The 19,534-nt window shown below is 39.5% G+C and overlaps 1 protein-coding gene across 17 annotated transcripts in view; it reads right to left on the reverse strand.

Annotated features, from left to right (window-relative positions):
* The window catches only part of TENM2 (teneurin transmembrane protein 2), a 1,086,458-nt gene that overhangs the window by 544,040 nt on the left and 522,884 nt on the right, over nucleotides 1-19,534 (reverse strand). For all 17 annotated transcript variants that reach the window (XM_038149757.1, XM_038149758.1, XM_038149759.1 and 14 more), the window contains one exon: nucleotides 10,328-10,433. The gene's annotated coding sequence lies outside the window, so the exon portion shown is untranslated. The remainder of the gene's footprint in view (nucleotides 1-10,327; nucleotides 10,434-19,534) is intronic.

Genomic DNA, 19,534 nt, shown 5'->3' on the forward strand with positions numbered 1-19,534 from the left:
TGAAAAGCATTTTTCCACAGATTCTACACTTCTCTGGAGAGCACAATGAATTCCACACAACAGCAAGTTCTATGAAGGTGTTTATATTACAAGTTTATCTAAAATAGTAATATTTTTTAAGAGTATACCTGAAATAAATAACAAAAAATAGTCTTCAGTGTTGACAGTGTTAAGTCATGTGCATGATTAGGGTCTGTCATCATAATTAATAATCATTATAGTAAAATTTAAAAATTTAAAATCAGTAGCTAATTTTGAGTTCTGTGGTTCTAATGTATGCAATATTTTTACTGAAAATTTACCCTCAAATTAGAGTTACTATGAAGTCTTGGAGTGGTTGTTGCCAAACATTTGAAGAAAATTACTCTTCATTGCTTTCTTTCTGATATATTTTCTTTTATTTCAGGAGTACAGTGTCACCACACTCTATACAGTGTCAACAGAAGCAACCTAAGGCAATTAATTCAGATTGTTTTTTAAAAATCAGACTAAGAACAAACAAACAAACCAAAAAGAATCCTCTCCCGGCCTCTGACAAACCACAAATATAACAGGCCTGTCAGGAATATTGATTCAACAGATTACCTTCACATATTTTTCATGAACAAAAATCCTCAACAGATATTATGAATATTCAGTCCAGTTAAAGGGCATATTTAACCCTTATATTCTCACATATAATTCAAAATACTGATTTTATTTGTCTCATTCTCATTAATATTAAACTGAGTGGAATTAATTCTTACAATATCAAAGAAGTATTCTTCATGACAAGTCTGTCTTTAAAAATAACTTGTGGACAGACATCATGAAGAGCTGCAGAATTATCAGCTATTTTACCTTAAGGGGTGATTTACCAGGAAGGTTGAAAAGGCCCCCATTTGCTGTGCAAGCATTTGAAGAGCTGTGTCCATGAAACTCTGTAGGCATTGAGAGCACTTTCTTTTTAGCCAGTGTCATTTTTTTTTTCCATTTTAATGATGAAAGAATTAGTCATTTTCTTCTAAATTCTCTCTTATGCAAGTAAACAAATCTATGGCAGTAACAGAGAGCTTACATATGAAACAAACAGGACAAAAGAAAATTTGCAATTTCCTCTAAAATACCCCGTAGGAAGGATCCACATTTATTCAAAAAGACCACCAATATGTAAGCAATGGTTTTCCAAAATCCAGGAAACACCAAGACAACTGGTGCCAAGGGAAACATTTGAAATGTCTGGATGGTCAGCTGAGGAGACACCAGGGAAGTGAAATTTCTGCTCTTATCACAAACCAGCTTAGTCCTTTTCCACTTCGTAGTCACCAAATTCCAGGCACTGCTGCAGAACAGGGTGTCTTGCACAGAGCCACCCTGATGGCTATTATTGCTCCAAGTGGCAACAGGCTTCCTCACTGCCTTATCTGCAGCTATCATCAAAGAATTTGCACCATCTCCTGCTCCCTAGAAAAGGCCTCCTACTCCAAGAATTCTGCTAGGAGAGAGCCAGCATGAACCAAAGGTTGGCATGGAAAGCATGACCAAAGAGTTCGTACACCTGTTTGAATTTCACTTACAGAAGGTGACACTGGCAGTAAGATTTCATTTAGCTACTCTTATTTCATAGTGCCAACATTTGTTTCACCTACAATAAACTGAGTAAACTCAACACTGAGTAGAAATAACACCTAAATTACTTTAGCAGCTAGCACCAGGCAAGGACTGCCTACAGACAAGCAGACACCCATTACAGGCTGCCTCCCTGCCTACACACCAAGGTTTTGTTCTTTTCTAAGACTCTTTCCTTCAACAAAAATTCCTGGTGTTTTTGGAACACTGTCCCTGGCCGCAACTGATAAAAGCCTTCCCTTCTGAGATCCTCCCACAAGACACCTTTACTCCTCACTCAAACACAGAGGTTCCACTGGGGTGAACAGACAACAGTGCCCATCTTCCCTGAAACTCAGCCCTGCCCAAATCATGTTGCTCTGCTTCCTGCAGCATTCCCACCCCTGAGGAGCTGTGCCCACCTCCAGCCTACAGTAGACACCAAGATTCTGCACTTACTGAGGAATCAGGGATGGTTTCATATTTGTACTTTTGATTACTCTGCACATCTAACCGGAATGCGGATGGTTCCACCACTGCTTTAGCAGAACCTAAGGGGGCAGATGGCCTGCTCTCCTGAACTCCCAGGGAAGCAGCATTTGGGCAGCCTGCCCACGTGTCTGATGTGCTGGCCAGGTGAAAGGATTACAGCCAGGCTTTGCTGCTCACTGCTCCTCCCAGCTCATCAGCTCCACCATGGAGGAAGTTCTTTGTGTTCTTGGCCCTCACATGCTCCACATGGTTCTTTGGTAAAGCTTTTCAAAACCACTTTTGCCACCAACGTGCTGTTAAAGGAGTCCCAATCAGAATTAATATTTTCAGGGTTGGAGGGAGACAAAGAAAAAGGAAAACATCAGGGAGAGTACAACTGTGATTAAATGTTGTGGCATAACACCAATCTTCTTCACTGGTTCCTTCTCTAAGTTTTGCTGGTTCTTTCATGTCAAAGGCTTTGTGTTCTTTTTCGTGCTGTGAATGTGCATGCTGCAGGAGAATGTGCTTGTAAAAAACAACAGCCAGTTTAGCCCCAGTTGAGATCAAGGTTTCCCAATGTCACCCATCTGAACAACTGTTTTTTCCCCTCAGCACTGCTACTAAATCTCCATGAGATGAACTAAACAGATTAACTCTATCAGGAATGAAGTTCATTTTTTGCACTGGTTTTCAAGCACATATGTGGGTCCATGCAAATATCTCACATGACAATCACTCAGGACTAGGGGAGCAGCAAAAGTCCTTCTCTCCAAATGGCAGAGGTGACTGAAGAAGTTTCTCTTGGCTGACAAAGACCAGTCCATACCCTGATTCTGCAGTTCTAGCTCATTTCTCTCTAAATCTCATCTGCATGTACCAGTTTCTTGTGAATTAGGAAGGCACTTGTACCCATATGGGTGAAAATCACAAATCAGTAAATTCTTTTGAAACCCAAGTAAAATCTTAAAATTGTACAGTAAAAATCCAGAGAAAGTAATTTGAAAAAGACCATCACTATAAAACAAAGTCCACATTTAAAATTAATTATACCATTTCAAATTGTAAATTGACATACAAAAACATATATTTGTAAGGCCATGCATATTTAGTTCTTTGTCTTCAAGGCAAACTCTTCACTGACTTGCTTTGAAGTCATAAATTAATAAAACATTAGGTGCACACTGATACTATGTATCTCCTCAATAAACCAGAAATATTCAAGCTTACTCTTGTCTTTATCACACAACTGCACTATAAGAGCAGATAGATTTTAGCTCACCTAACCAGCACAGGTTAACTAGATAGCTATATTTCAATTAAAGAAAAAAGCCAATTGTTGCATGGCTTATTATCATCCTAAAACATCTTGGCAATAATTAATAGCGACCCAATTCATAGAAATTGCTTCCCTTATTTTTGAAGCAGCTACTTTCTTTGAATGTAATGACTAAGAGAAAAGAAACATCTGTTTCTGTTGCTAAGGAGATCGACAAAAAAATAGAGATAAGAAAAATATTTAGAATATTTTTTAAAAAGAAAGATTCCTTCCCCTTGGGTTCAACTACATGCTTTATAATCAGTAGCACAGCCAGCTATCACATAACAAAACACCAGTGTGTTTCTCTTTTTACATTGTGACTGCTCCACTGCCAGATATTCTGCATATTTATTCAGGGACAACACAGCACAACAAATGAAGATGCCTAGACACATTCACCAGCATCTCTGCGTCTTGAGTAGCTGCAGATGCTCATTCTCAAAAGTGGGTATCTGCATAATAAGCTGGATTTCTGCTAAAGTGAGGGAAACTTCAACTGGCCGTGAAATGTGCCACATGACAGTTATGACAAAGCTAATATTAAAAAAATAAGAAGATGCAGTCTTGTAAAGCAAAAGAACAAAAAATCTCTCTACCAGTAGGCAGACTGTTTTAATGCACATGTTCACAAGGCTGTAATTAACCTGGTGTCACACAAGCACAGAGCAGATTGCCAGGGGGTATAAAAAGCTGGGTCAGTAAGGATCTGCATGAAGCAAAGCTGCTTCTGCTGCACATGCTCAAAAAGGTAAGGTTAGACCCATCTGCCAGTAAAATAAGTGGGCAGGTATGAGGTAAAAATTGAATAAAAATCCGGTTAAATTGAGTTTATAATTCTAAATTAATTTGATGAAACTCACCCTTAGGTACATTTTGGTTTTCTGTAGTAGATCATGTAAGACAATAATAACCATGCTGTTTTCCCATTTCAGGTCACTGTAAAGGTGCCAGCATTGTGAGATGTATTTATGTAAATGCCCACTTGTAGAAGGTCCAGTGACACCAAGAGTAAATATCAGCTTGAAGACAATTAGCCAACCACAACCCTCCCTGCACACAGCTTCAAGTTCAAAGGCAGAGTAAGAGTGCAGAACAAAAACTGTTTGTGTTATGGGTCATCTTGGCTCATAGACCTCCTGGAATGGCACAGGGCTCTCCCAAGCCCTACTGCTACATTCCTCTAGTACACGGTTAGCGCCCTTGGAGGGCTCCTTGATGTGCAAAACTCAGGTACCCCTGCAAGCTGTCCTGCTCACCTGTCTCTCCCCTCCTGCAGTCAGCACCAGCCATCTCCAGAGTGACACCTGAGCTGCTCTTCAGGGTCACTGTCCCTGATTCATGTCCCAGCTTCAGCACCAAGCACGTGCAGCTGTCAGTACTGATGGGGTGATGCTTCCCCAAACAACAAGGTCTGGGAACACTGAATATTTTGATTCTCACAGTGATGGCAGTTTAGTTTTTTATCTAGTTCTTCTATTTTCCTTCTATCATACCTGATTTTTGAAGATCCTATCCAAGAAGATACAGGTTGCTCACTAGAAGTTAACTTGTGATTTAATTTTGGGCTGATTCACAATTGGACTGTGTTTTGTAAACACAAACAGTGCAATAAAAGCAAAGGAAAAAACTGAAAGATAACATCTATTTATCAATATTCCCTTCTCATAAAGATTTTTTTTCTTTTTTGTTAAATACACAATAATAAGCTGCTCATGAAGGCAAAGGCATCAGCCTGGTCTGGAATGAATGGAGCTGAAATGCAGCTTTATCCACTCATTCCTCATATGTGTGCTCTATTCCACCAAAAACATTTATCAGACACCTACACAGCCACAGCACCTCAAACTCCAGTCACGAAGTAATTACAGACAGAGGGTTTCTTCCAGGACAGATGCTGACTGAGAACCTTTCCCTTTCACAAGGAGATAGGATCTTTCACAAGGAAACTATTTCACTCTGAAATAGTTCAGCCCAGGATTCATCATCAAACAGGAAGGGCTACATCATTCTCAAACACACAGAACTTCTTTTGACACCCCACAAAGTTTCCAAGAAGACTTCAGAATCAGCTGCACAAAAATCTAGAATTGTCAGTGCTGAGTTTTCAGTACAGGAAGGAAGGAATAAAATCATACATAAAGGGCAGATTACTGCACCACAGATAGGATTTTGCATTTTCCTTCATGCCAGATACCTCTATTCAGTGTTTGTAGCAGGTTACACAGACTATTTCATAGAGAACAATCTGTCATGAGCTGTAACTGTTTTCTTTGGGCTCTCCAAGGATAGCCCCAGAATGCACAGAATGTCATTTCTGGAGTTTCTAGGAGAGACCTGTCCCCTTCAGTCTCACTTTAAGAAGCAATCAGATATTTATCCTAACATTTCCCTCAAGCTGCCAGTCCAGGCCAGCCTGAATGCCTACATCATTTCCCCCACCCTTTCACCCACAGTCCCATATTCCCATAGAAGGCAAAAAAAGAGTTTTCTTTTTAAAACTATGACATATATTAAAACTTGCCCTTTGATTTTTCTAACTAAGGTCAAAACTTAAATATTTTTCCCCACAGAGCCTTTTTTACACGGAGGTTCATATCCCACTCAAGTTTATGAAAAATAAATGAATTATACAATGTCCTTTTTCAAACAAAATCTCATATCCCACTAAAGTATTTGAAGAATACATGAATTATACAATGTCATGGAATAGAATGCAGATTACTGTTAACAAAATTTGTACCTGACTCAAAGAGAATTCTCATAAAATAGCAAATATTATCAGCATCTATTTATTAACTCTCAGCTTTGTATGCTACATAGTAGTCAGTAAAAACAAACAAACAAACAAACAAAACCAACAGGACTTAAAATATCCAGTTATCTTCCCCAGTACATTTTTACTTGACCTTTAGTTATAATTTGGTATTTTCATATAGTTCATTTTTCTCACTACATCCTTCTCAGTCTGAACACTCATATCTAGAGTCCACTAAAATATTTCAAGATACAGTTATTTATTTTTTAATTATCCTAGGCTTACTGTTCTGCTTGAATTATTCCCATCTTCCATACATCTGACAGAGGCCTGAATTTATCCAAAGTAATATTCAATTTCTCATCTGCTCATGCAGTACTTGAGAAATGTACTGCATCTCCTCATCCAAATCTTGTGTCTTAAAGAATGCTGCCAAATAAATTTCTCTCCCAACAAATATGCTTGCAGTTCTAAGACCAATGTGGGGGCACAAATTTAAAACCACTTCTAAAATTGGATAGCCCCTTTAAGACCTTACTGAACTTCATAACAAAGACAAAAATGTTAAAAAAAATGGCACTTGGTGATACGTATAATTTACAAAAGCATGGGCAACACCTTAATTCTACTTCTGTAATTATCACGTCACAATGACCTATTTTAATTGCATATATACCCCTGCTCTTTCACCAGGCTTAATTATTGTTAGTAATTCCAGGAGATAATCCATTTCTCTGCATTTAATTAAAAATAAAATTAAAGCTATTTTCTGATACTTGATTCATATTTGGGATACACACTTCAGGTATGGGGTGAGGAATGCGAGGACAACACTGTAGCAATGCTGATTTATTGGTTAGCTCATAATTTAGAGTCATTTACTCTAAGTAAGTTTGATGCTTACACAGGATGGTAACCTGCCTTTGCTGCCAAGGGTTACTCAGGAGAAAAATCAACAGCAGAAGTTGCACTGGTTTTGTGGCTCCATTTGTGAGTGCTAATATTTATCAAGCTCTGATTGTGAGTTTTTTGCCTAAGAAATAAAAGATACAAATACTTAAGAGCACATTATTTGTTGTTCTTCTGTTCCCTTCCAAAATCATTGCAAACTAATAAACCAAACAAGGCAGGGGCATCCAACTCTGACAGTAAAAAAAGGGCTTCTTCAGCAATTTGCTCAAGTAGTTTTGACTATTCATGCCAATGGGAGTTTGCAGAAAGTTTTCAAACCATATAGAATACGCTCTTTTTTTCAGAGTGGCAGCACTAAAAATGCCAAAAAAATTGCATCCTCCAGACCTGAAACTAAGAAGAGCACAGAAGTTGGCAGTGATGAAAAGGCTGTTTTCTTCCAACTCCCTCAGAAGACACAAATTTCCTGTCAAGATGCATAAAGCTAAGAAACTGAGTCCTCCCTTGAGGATAAGTCCAGAAGGGTTTTGTTCAAGAAGTTAAACTTTTTCCTCTAAGGTAGTTACTTTCTAAAGGCTTTGATCCCCCATGATGGGATGATAGAAGCCTTTGTTGAAAAGAAAGCAAATTAAAAAAGAAAAACAAAACAAAACAAAAACAACAAATACACTGAAATATTGATGTCACAGCCATGGCCTCTGAAGAACACAGAGGATGCTGGAGAAGGGCACAGTGGAGGGAAATGACAGTGGTTTGGGAACTGACAGTGAGTTTTTGACAGATGCATAAAGAACATAAGGCAGAAACAGGCAGTGCTGAAGGGCTGGGCAAACCATGCAAAAGGGAATTAACTGGGAAGTTACCCAGCACTTCCTCATCACACCAGGAAATCCACAGGAACACAAGTTTAGGAGTGAAATAAAGAACAGACAGTACCTACAACAGGCTGAAAACAAGAGATGCTGCCAGCACCTGGGACAGAGCCCAGGGCAAATTCCCAGCCCCAAACCTGCAGCTAAGGAAGACTCCCACAAAAAGACAGAACATCTCCCAAAACCCTAAGGCCCCAGAATAAAACCCCAAATCAGCTGCTGTACCATGCTGCAGGGGATCTTGTGGTGCTCATGTTCTTCCCCTATCCTGGGACTCTGTGAGAAGGCCTCTCTCAGCTGGAGGAACTGCGGGAGATCCTCTAAAGCAAATACTTCACTGCCAGGGAGAGAAAGCTCTGCTCCTCACAAACAGCATCGAGCTCCTTATCCCAGCCTGTGTCTCCACTCAAATCAAACCCCGAGCAAACTCCCCCAGACATGTGATGGGGAGCAAGAAGAAAAGTTTTTCTTCAGTACCTGAAAATCCTTCCTGGCCTCAGTATTTTCCAGAGCAATGAAAATAAGGAATGCACAGGTCTAGCCACCATTTGGAAAGTTTAAGCAGGTACATTCTCAACCTGAATTACTGCAGAGAATTATGAATTTGGTTTCACATTCAGCTTTGTTACTGACCTACTGTCTGATCCTGGGAGATGATTTGGTGTTATTTTAAAAAACAGAGAACAAAAACAAACAAACCAAGACTACAGCAGGGGATTTTGAGATTGAGCTATCAGGTGTTTTGAAATTCTCACCAAGGACCTACTTCTGCAACCTTTTCCTGACAAACTGCTGTTTAGATACAGAGCAAAAGTGAGAGCTTCTGGAACCAGTATCTTTTATCCCTTAATTTTTGTTCTCCTGGAATTTGCTGTGGGAAGTACTTGTCAATCTGTTCTTTAACTACCTAAAGATGGGCTATGAAGATCCCCTAAACACAGGAACATAGACACAGAGCATATACAAATAACTTACACACAGCCTAGATAGATACATTTATAATAGTCAAAATAGATTGCAGGAATCCCCTATTTCGTATTTCTAACTAAACAGATGTGGCAGAAAGCTGTCATGAAACTTAGAGCTGTAAAATAATAAAAATAAATTTTAAAACCACCACAATCTCACCAGATTTTCTTTCTCAGTATAAAGGCTTCCTTATACTGAAGTACCTCTTTTTCTCATTTTAATTTTCTTACACTACATAAAATTTGAAAATTTAAAGATGAGACCCTTGGAGTAATTTATTTAATAAGTATAGAGCATGGATCTAAATGGCCTAAAAACTGAAAAAGTACAGCCCTGGAGTCAGAAATTAACCTTCCTCTAGAAAACAGGTAATGACAACAAATTGCAAACAATGCAGAAGAATGTGTTGATTTTTTTCAGAGTGAATTAAAGAACTCCCTCAGAATTTGGTGCTTCCCATATCTAAACCCCACTATTTTGCCATGCTTTTCATGACAAGGGAAACAATTTCAAATGTTATATTAAACTAACTCCAAATGAGAGATTTAGAAAAGGCACAATCTGGAAGTAGCTTCCCATGAAATACTGCCACTGAATTAAATTACTCAAGTAAGAATTCTCAGGTGTCTCACTGAAAATTATTCTCAGTAAAATTAGAACCCATAAGAGAAGACGGATTTTTTTTTTTTTTTTTTTTTTTGGAACGTAAGTAGGGTTTGGTTTTGTTTTTTGGTTTTTTTTCTGATGGGAATCTATCAACCAAAGGTTATGATTCCTTTACTCTCCAGCTACTCTTGAGCAGGACAGCCCATTTCCAGTGCTGGACACACTGGGATAAGTGTGGTACTTTATATAATTACCTGAATTCCCACAGCATGTGTACAACAGTAATTAAATTGTAGGGTGTCTTGTGAGCACTCTGACCAGCAGTTAGAGACACCATGAAAGAACAGATAATGGGAAGGTTTCTTCTTTTTGTCTTTTCTCTGAATGGCATCTATTGTCTATACACAGATATAGAACTGTATGCAGCCAGTCATACAGACTAAATAGTTTTTGTTGTGTTCAGAATCTGAACAAAAGGCTCATTTGAGCAAAGAAAAAATTATTTTGATGCCAGGAGCAATAAATTCCTAACACCCTCATTTGATCCTGAATTTGTCAAGATGAGCAATGCCCCAAATGAACATGCAGGTAGACAGGAAAAAGGCATATTTCTTTTAGTGAGGCCTTCTGAAGTAATTCAGTTGGGCTGGAAAAGACTGAAGTAGATTCTTTAAAGCAAAGTGCTGAGAAAAATTGCTTTCCTCTACAAAAACACTTTCCTGCAGAGATCTTCCCAGGCACTTTTGAAGCCTAGATGGAACCACTTTGGCCAACAATATAAACACATCTGTGAGCAAACAGCACACAAAACTCAGGTTGTGAGTACTCACTGACCAGGCAGTCGGCAGTGCTCAGGCTGGCAGTCCTTAGGGGTCGCGTCTTTAGCTCATCAGGTGAGAGGGAATTCTTACTGTGGTAGGCAGTGAAAACCAAGATGGATCTGTCAGAAAGAAATAAGTATAACTTTCAGAAAAAGACCAAAAAAACCTATAAAATCCTAACAATAAGCAAAGGCTTTAATATTACATTTTATTTAATGCTATTTATCTATCACTGTTTTTAACCACCAAAAGGACTCCACAATCTAACCACACCAGATTCAAGAAATTAACCTTGTAGGTTCTTCTTTCCATATGCCTCCTATTTTCCCTCCCCCTGTCCAAAATACAGAGAGATTGCTTAGTGATTTAATTTTTACATGGCTAAACTAGTAAATAAGAAAGAACCATATCTTCCTTATTCAGTTCAAAAGAACAGAAAGACATGTTGAACTTAAGCAGCATTTCTCAAAACTTTAGCATCGTGACACTTTTTCCACTGGGCATTTTTAATACAAAAAAGTTTAAATTAAAGTAGCCTTAGATGTCACCACTTCACAGACCATTTGTTGCTTTCTCTGTCAATTTATTATTTTCTTTCTCAGTATGCAATACCTTCTAATACCTGTCGATTCCCACATTTTCTTCAGAATTGCTATTATCCACAAAAGTATTTTTGGAAAAACAAGTATTACCTAATATGTCCATTGCCTCAGCAATTTCCACCTGGTCAATGAAACGACCCAGGCAGAGCCAAAACCAGATGTAAGATGACTTTGAAAGAAACATATGTTTCACCTTGCATTATGAAACTGAGCAATAAGAAATAAGGGTGAAGAATGATTGGTCAATCTGCCAAAGAAATTCAAATAATTGATGGCAGCCCACGCAAAAAAAAAAAAAAAAAATCCTCACTGAGGGGGGAACAGACATGTTAACCATCAATATTAGAGCCAAATGTTTCATCATAAATATGTACAAAAACCCATAAAGACAAGCTAATGCTTTTCACTGCTATGCATGAAACTTTTAAGCTAATTTCTTTTAACAGTGAGAGCATTTAACACTGCTTTATCTTTGTCTTTCACTGAATTTAAATTAATGGTACTTATTTTTGGTTAAAAAAGAAGCTGGATGTACTAGCACTGCTTAACTGCTGAGGTTTATCTCCCTGGAAATGAATAGGAATAATTGTATTTCAGGCCAACAGCTTTCCATAAAGCATCAATTTTTTTTTTTTTAAATAAGACAAAGAATTGGATACACATTGTACATTAGTACCATGTCAAATCTTTATGGCCAGAATCCTGGCATAAGATTTTCTAAGAATATGAATCAAGGTGAAAAAAAAACTAGTTCTTTTAATGAGCAAATGTGAAAGCTGAAATGCAGATAACCTCACTAATTAGGGTTTGGGAGGCAGTCTTTACTTTCATAATCTCCTTATTTTCACTATTATGCTTACTTTCTTTTGTGCAATCCTATCAACCTATGCTTAAGTAGAAATTACACTTCTAATACCTCCCTCCTGCTTTGGTAATTCTGTGCCATTTACAGTATTTGCTTGTAACTGTTAATTCTTTTATACGTTCCCTGTTTGTGTATCACTATTTCAGGAGCTGCTGGATTTGGAACAGCAAGATCCATAAGAACAGTGTTGGGTTACAGAGATACAGACACTGATAGGCTACCAAGAAAAAGAATAATTAATATGTGAGAGCTAAAATCTACCTCATAAGAAAACATCTTTGAACCTCAGCAAAGGCCACCTCACCCAGGCTTTTCAAACTGATCCCAGGGAGCTGCTGGCTGACTGAAGGACACGTGGCCACTTGGTGACCACAGCTGAGAAGGTTTTTGGCTTTGGAGCCCACGGTGGCCCTGCTCAGGCCTCTGCTGGGGCACAGTCCCTGCTCACCAGGAGGGGACAGGTCCAGCCCAGGCACTGCCAGCCTGCCACCCCCCCTTGGCCACCATGCTAGCCCTCACTGAGCTGCTGGAGTCACCTCTTCTCATGCAGCAATGCGTAAAGAAGAGACAAGATCATGCAAAAATGACTTTTAAAACCAGGCTGAAGTAAGTACAGAGCTTTTCAAAGTCACAGGAGATGTAAAAGCGTATGACACTGTAAAAAAGTGCGGTAGAGCTACAATTTCAGTTCTCAATTTTTCCTTTGTCCTCTTTATATGTGGAAGGTCCAAAGAAAAATGAAACTTTCTAGCTGTAATAGAATTAGAAAAGAAACAAATAAAGCCCAAACAAGGCGAACAAAAGAAAACCACCATAAATCCATGTAGAAAATTACTTAACAAAAATCAAAACAGGTTTCACATTTCATTACAGAGTTGTCAATAAAGTACTTGTTACCAAGACTGACTAAAAATACAGTCTGACAAGTTCTAATATTTTTTTGCCTTGAAGTAGCTTTCTGTAAGAGAGCAGGGGAGAAGTGTTTGTAAACATCGACCAGTATTTACAAACAAGCCAAACCAAGCAAGAAAAGAAGCAAAGCCAAAGGGAATGAAGTTGCTCCTTTCAGACATCTCTTAGAATAATAAGAGGTTCTTTAAAAATAATTTTAGCAGGTACTACGTAAGCAGCATAAAAATGGAGTGCACTGTTTCTCAGAAGAGAAGTCACAGTGCATCAGAGATTGCCCATTTCCAAAATGCCTCCCCACATCATGAGCACTAAAAACTCCAGGGCTGCCCATCTGCACCAATGCCACCCTCGGGTCCCTGCTGCCATCCACATCCCAGCCACCCCAGCAGTGCAAGGAGCCTCAGCAGCAGGGCTCAGAGCAGCACTATGGAGAGGGTTAAATAAATGGAAGGCAGAGTTGCAAATTACTTGGAGTGGCACTGGAAGGACTGATATAAAAACCCATAAATTTAGTACGTGCTGCAAGATCTGGTCCTTTAGAGTCATCTGCCAGGACTGCTGAGATGCTATCTACGAGCAAGTCAGACACTCAAAAACTTTGAGAGAGGATTTGGCACACTTGATGCTGTTGCATGTCTTACCCTTGGTAATGATTAATTAATGAGTCGTGTTTCTTAGATGAAGGTTATAGATTACACACACAGTAATGATAGAAATGAAATATCACAGCTGCAAGCATCTAAAAGCCAGGGAACAGCAAAATCTACATATCTACACAGACAATTTGTCCTGGTTGGTACATACCCCACATTTTGTTTTACTCGTAGTATTTTTAATTTTAATTTCTTTTTTTTTTCTTAGTCAATAGATCATTTAGCACAAGGTATTCAGAGCTTCACTAATCAATTTCCTGCTCATTTCTGACACTGCTGGCTCCAGGCCAGGCAGCCTCCCTGACTCACCCTGCTGCTGCTCAGCACCAAGCCCTCCATGCTCACCGCCCCCCAGAAGACACTACCCCACTTTAACTGGCTGAGATCTTGGAATTTTCCTTGCATTTGGCATGACACAGCATTTTGCATGCTGCAGGACAGGTCTGGGTGCCTTCAGCTGTAAGCTCAGAGCAATAAGCATTTTTACAAATCCAGTAAATAAGGGACAAGTACACATTTACCAGCCATACCAATGCAGAAAACTGTAACCTGTCACCATGCAGGCAGCTGTGGGACACAACAATTGCAGTTCCCCCCTCTGCTCAAGGCTGCAGCCACAGGAACACAGCAGCAGCAGTCACAGCTCTGTGTTTGGGCTGAGAGGCAGCGCTGATCCCAGCAGCAACTCGCTCCTTACACCCAGCTGTGCAACACCTGGCTGCTCGTGGGGCTCCTCTGAGCCAGCACAGGCATGATGGGTCACTCAGTGAGCCTGACTGGCCACCTCACCAAAGCAGTCCTGTCTGTCTCCCCCTGCCACAGCTTGAGTCTGCACCAGCTCCCCACTCTGGCTCGGTGCATTGCCATGGGAGCTGTGCCAGCACACGGGGCAGGAGTGGGAACACACAGCAATGTCCCCATCAGGTGCTGACAGCTGATGGCACAGCTGTAGTGTAAGACTACACAAACCATTTGCATTATATTGTATCCCTCTTCTAACAGCACGTGTGATGGACTTCAGCAGGAAAAAAACCCAAACCAAATCCACAGCACTGATGTTACAAGCACCACCCTACGTGACGTCCCAAGACTGATGTGTTCTAAGACTGCACCAATGGTTCTGAAGAAAAGATACCACCATGCAACTTCACCCAAAGGCCAGGACAAATTCAAATTAAAGATCTGTGTTTTGGCTATTAAATCCTTGACTTTTCTCACTGCTCCATCCTCACACACCCCTCTTTTTCTTTGGAACTTGAATAATTGCCTTGCAATGTAGCCAGTGTTTCAATAAAGACAGAGAGAAGCTTGCAGAGAGATGACCTGGAAGAAAAACTGGTGCCGTATTCAAAAACCAAATCTAGTACTTTCATATCAACTCACTTTGTGTGCACAGTGAATACTGTATATTCAGTGTATAGAGTTATCATCCTGCAGAAACTGATTTCAACTAATGATTTATAAAATTCTGAACCTACCAACAAATCAGGGAATATTTAGAATTTCTATTCAGTTGACATTTAACACAAATGCCAATTACTTAAAGTGATATTGATCATAATATAGGACCCTTGACAAATAGGAGTAAAACTTTCACAATATGTTTTTCCTCATCTTGACATCAATACATATATTGGAAATTCGGTTTATGAGCTGTGGGCCAAACTGCAGGAAAAAAATATTTCATCCTCCTATTAGCCAGCAAAAGATATGAGAGAGTGTGGTAGATTAGTAAATGGAAATGAACTGAATTCTGGGTAATGAAAAATAATAATAAATCTTTTAACAGCCAAAAATTATAAACATAAGTTTTTTTCAATATATTACAGCTGTAGAACAAAAAAAAAAATACGAGAAGGAAAAGGAAGCCACTTTCAATTTCTCAAGTATGTATCATAACAGATATATTTCCAAATGTCTAAATTTAAAACAGCATCTTTTTTTCTAATGAACATTAGTAGTAGTTGAAGACAACACTATATTTTCAAGAGAAATTCTTGATAAAGTCAGCAAGAATGGGAATGACAACAACAGGAAGAAAAAAAGATCATGGCAGGCATCTAATAGCATTGCTTTCAAGAGGCAGAGAGCAAAAATCGCAGCAGAATCACAGCAGAACAAAAAAACCCAATCCACCACTGAAGTAACTTTGTAACATCTTCAGAGACATAGCAACCTTAGTCCAAATAAAAAGAAAAGCAGTAAAAACAAACAATATATCAGTCTGACATGTCTACTGAAATATGTATCCCTAGGATCAGGAGGAAAGAATGCAGAAGCTGAAGGGAAGCTCCATGGTCATCCAAACGTGAAGAAGACCATGATTTCACACAGAAATTAAAGATGCTGCAATGGAATACAGTAAAATTTGGTGTTTAATAAGCAGTAGCTGTAGGAAGAAGCTACTGCACCAACAAATCAGGACATCTGACACTAACAAAGCAAAATTGTGCTCAGTGAAAAACAGCATCCTTCACCACCACTGCTGGGTGGTTCATCCATGGCCTGTATCTGGTTACAAACCAGAGCTTTGGATAGATTACAGCCCCTGGATAACAAACTTCAAAGACTCTGTCCTGTTTGAGGGTATCAGGAGTTCCTAAAACTGCAAGAGGAAGAACCTGAAAGGAAAAGGCACAAAAACTCTAGAGGAGAAATTACTAAACTAAATATTTTCCTATATATTTTAAAATATATAAATATATCTGAAAAGAAAGTGTTTTGGTTTTTTTTTCCCAGAACAGGTACAGTGTATATTTAACACCTACAAATAATACCTCTTGTTTACTAACAAAACAAAGGACTGGAGAAGCATCATATAAACACAAAACATCCACCAATAATTTGAAGAATAAAGACGAGGCCAACAATGAAGAATTCATTAATGTCTCAAGAGGGAAAAAAGGCGCTGGAAGGAGGGAGGGAAATGAGTGAGATGTATGAGAGGCACCCTGGCACTGGGCAGGAGAGCAGCACAAAACATCCTGGGCTGTGCCCACCACAGCTGGTCATGGCTGGTGACCCAGGTGAGGCCCCAGGCTGTACCAGCAAGGAGGAAACCACTCTATACTGAGTTTTGGTTTAGATTTTCTTTTTAAGTAGCTCAGCTAACCAAAACATTAATCAATGTCTCAGCAGAGTACAGACCCCAGCATAAACTTCAGCAATTACTGAGTCAAAGAAATGATAGGAACAAACAGCCAAGTAGATAACCAGAAGAAATTAATCAGGAGCTCCACTTGTAAGAGTGAATATAAATATAGCTGTATTTACCATTACTTTACTCAGAGTTTCCAATAAAGAAGGATAAAATAAAACAGAGAAAACAATAAAACTTACAGCAAAAGTGCCAGAGTATCATGAACTTCTAGAACTACTTCAAAGCTTCAAAGATGGGCATCATGGTAACCAAAAACAAACAGCAAGAGACAGTCACTTAGGGTGAAGATGGGAGCATCAGGAGAGGGAACAGACAAGGGGGATGACCTCATTAGGCCAAACACATCTCACCAGAGGACAGCAGGAACTGGGGCAACCAGAAAGTGAAGGGAGTATCGGCAGGGCAGGGAGAAGAGCTAACCCTATCAGTCCCTTAGTGCTGCTGGGAGCAGCAACTGGGCAACACCTGAGGTGGATCTGCAGCCTCGAATCACAAAACACCCTGCAAGTCAAGTCCTGCTCCTGCTTCCTTACATTGCACCAGGCACTACGGTGGAAGCACCCGAGGCAGCTTCAAGCATTGGGAAGCATTCTCCAGGGGGGATAAAGGGAACTCTGCACCCATCCACAGCACCATCGCCAGACACCACTGAAGCACAAGTGTAATTGGGGCTGGATATAAGCTAAGCTTAACATTACACTAAATTAAGAACTATTCCAACAGTATTTTATGAAAAATCAATAGTAACTGCAATTCCAACCACAGTCTGTGGATAAGCACTATTATTTACAGGCTTACTGAGATGAGCAGTATATTGTCTCTTTAAAAGGGATGAATAAAGTTACATCAGCAGAGTCTCTCTCTCATTCAGACATAACTGTGTGTATGTATAAACACACATTCCTTTCTATAGATGAAGGGCAGCTAAACTGAGGTGCTGCAGACATGTGCATTTGAAAGCATGGGAAAGGTGCTTCTGGCTTTATGAAACCCTGCACAGGAGTGTATTCAGACTGTCCAGAGCAGCACAACACCACCACGGTGGGTCAGCCCTTAATGTTAATGGTCCAAGTCCTGGTGTGCTTTGATTAGATCAGAAGAGAAACAGCAATGCACCAGCCCCACCTTCCCCTGCCCCGTCTGAGTGCCTCCAGGAAGGATTGTGTCCCACGGCAGCACCTCCCACTTGGGAGAGCCCTGAAAACAGCAAACAATGCATTGAATGTACTTCCCTTTGACCATGCCACCATCAGAGGCAAGAACACCACAGAGAAAGCTGCAAGGCATGTTATCTGACCTTCCTGACTCTTTTCATACAAAAGCCAGGAGACATAAACAGAACTAGCAGCAGTCCGGTTCAAAATTCTTTTTTTTTTTCTATTTTTCTCCCCTCCTGAACAGAGACAGTTCTTTACACAGCAAATGCACATTTGTTAGGGAATGCTGGGGAGGCTGCAGGTTTACAAGGATTTAAGCAATGGCAAGAAAGCTCCACACAGAGCCCCACTGAGGCTTCCCAAGCAGCCAAGGCCACATCCAGCTCCAAAAGTCCTCAGACCAAAAGGGCGGCAAGCCTGGGAAAGCCTAAGTGGCATTTCAATTATGACTGCCTCTTGTCCTGTCCCCAGGCATCCACTTAGGGCCATCGATCTGAGCCAGGGCAGCCCATCTCGTATTTCTAGTCCCTTCTGGCATCTCTCTAACTCCAGACAGAGACAGACAGGAATGATTTGGCTGATAACTAACACCTCATTTTGATAATGCCTTCTGCACTGGCAAATGAAGACAAGAAGTTATATTTTCACCTTTCTCCAAGCTGTTCATCCAACCCCAGAATATTGTCAGTACTTCAACACTATGTATCACCTGATTTATTTAGACCCACAAGATGGTGTGATTCAAAGACACAGATTCAAGCAACAGTACTGAAAAAGAGGTAACATCACGAGATGTTAATCCCCTTCAGTAAACAGCAAATTTAAAAAGGAAACAAAACCAAAAAAACAAACATACCAATAAAAAAAACCCACCAATAAAAAGCCCTGCAAAGTTCACAGTTGCTTTTTACCCTTTCACATTTTTAGTAGATCCCCCTTCTTCAACTAGACTGCAGACACTGTTTTAGAAAGCATCACAAACACTACACGTTATCAAGAACTGTTTCACCTGTGAAGTTATTCTATGCCTCACCAGGATTAGTCGCCCACTAACAGAAACAGCTGCAAGAGCAGCACAGCTCCTTGGTGCTGATGCAGTGCTGCTGATGAGCATCACTTGCACTTTGCACTCCCCTGGATGGTTAGGAAGTCGGGAAAACTAGAAGGAATTTTTCATTCCCCTATATTTATCCATATTTAAAATATCCAAATATGGTCTGAAACTGCCTTTATTCACTCTTCTGTAACCTGTGTTCTAACATAACTACTGTAATGAAGTTTTCCCATCTTTTAAGTGTAGCTCTAATAAAACAGTGTAAGAACACACGGTTGGTTAATTCGTGACACAAAATAAAAGGCCAACTGCACGGCAAGCCAGAGCTGTCATTTGAAATTAGGGCATATGACAACCCTAATGTGATCTGAAATTCAGATTTCTATTAGGCCTCATTAAGCAGTTTAGAGAAATTCTTACTTTTTTTTATTGGGTCTTTTTATCAAATTACTTTTACAGAATGATGTACATAAATACATAAAACCTTTAGAAATCATAAAATATTTTAGTATTAAGTTTTTTTCAAGTCCTATCACCTCTCAGCCATGCAAGAGAAAAGGCAAGAGCCTTCATTGTTAATTAAAAAGTAAAACCCCTAGAATTATGATTAAAAAATCTGGCCTACATATTGGCTATTCCTTCCAAAATGATCCCAAAGTAAGCAGTACCCAATATTCAGAGAATTAAGCAGCACTTTGCCAGTTGTCTTTTAGATAAGGGTTATTTATCATAAGATTAATGTAAACATACTTTTATAAATTGTAGTTTAAAGATAGATTTACTTTGTCTACGTAGGTTCTGTTTATTGTCGTCCTCA

Source organism: Motacilla alba, chromosome 13 (genome assembly GCF_015832195.1).
Source record: "Motacilla alba alba isolate MOTALB_02 chromosome 13, Motacilla_alba_V1.0_pri, whole genome shotgun sequence".
Classification (NCBI taxonomy): Eukaryota; Metazoa; Chordata; class Aves; order Passeriformes; family Motacillidae; genus Motacilla; species Motacilla alba.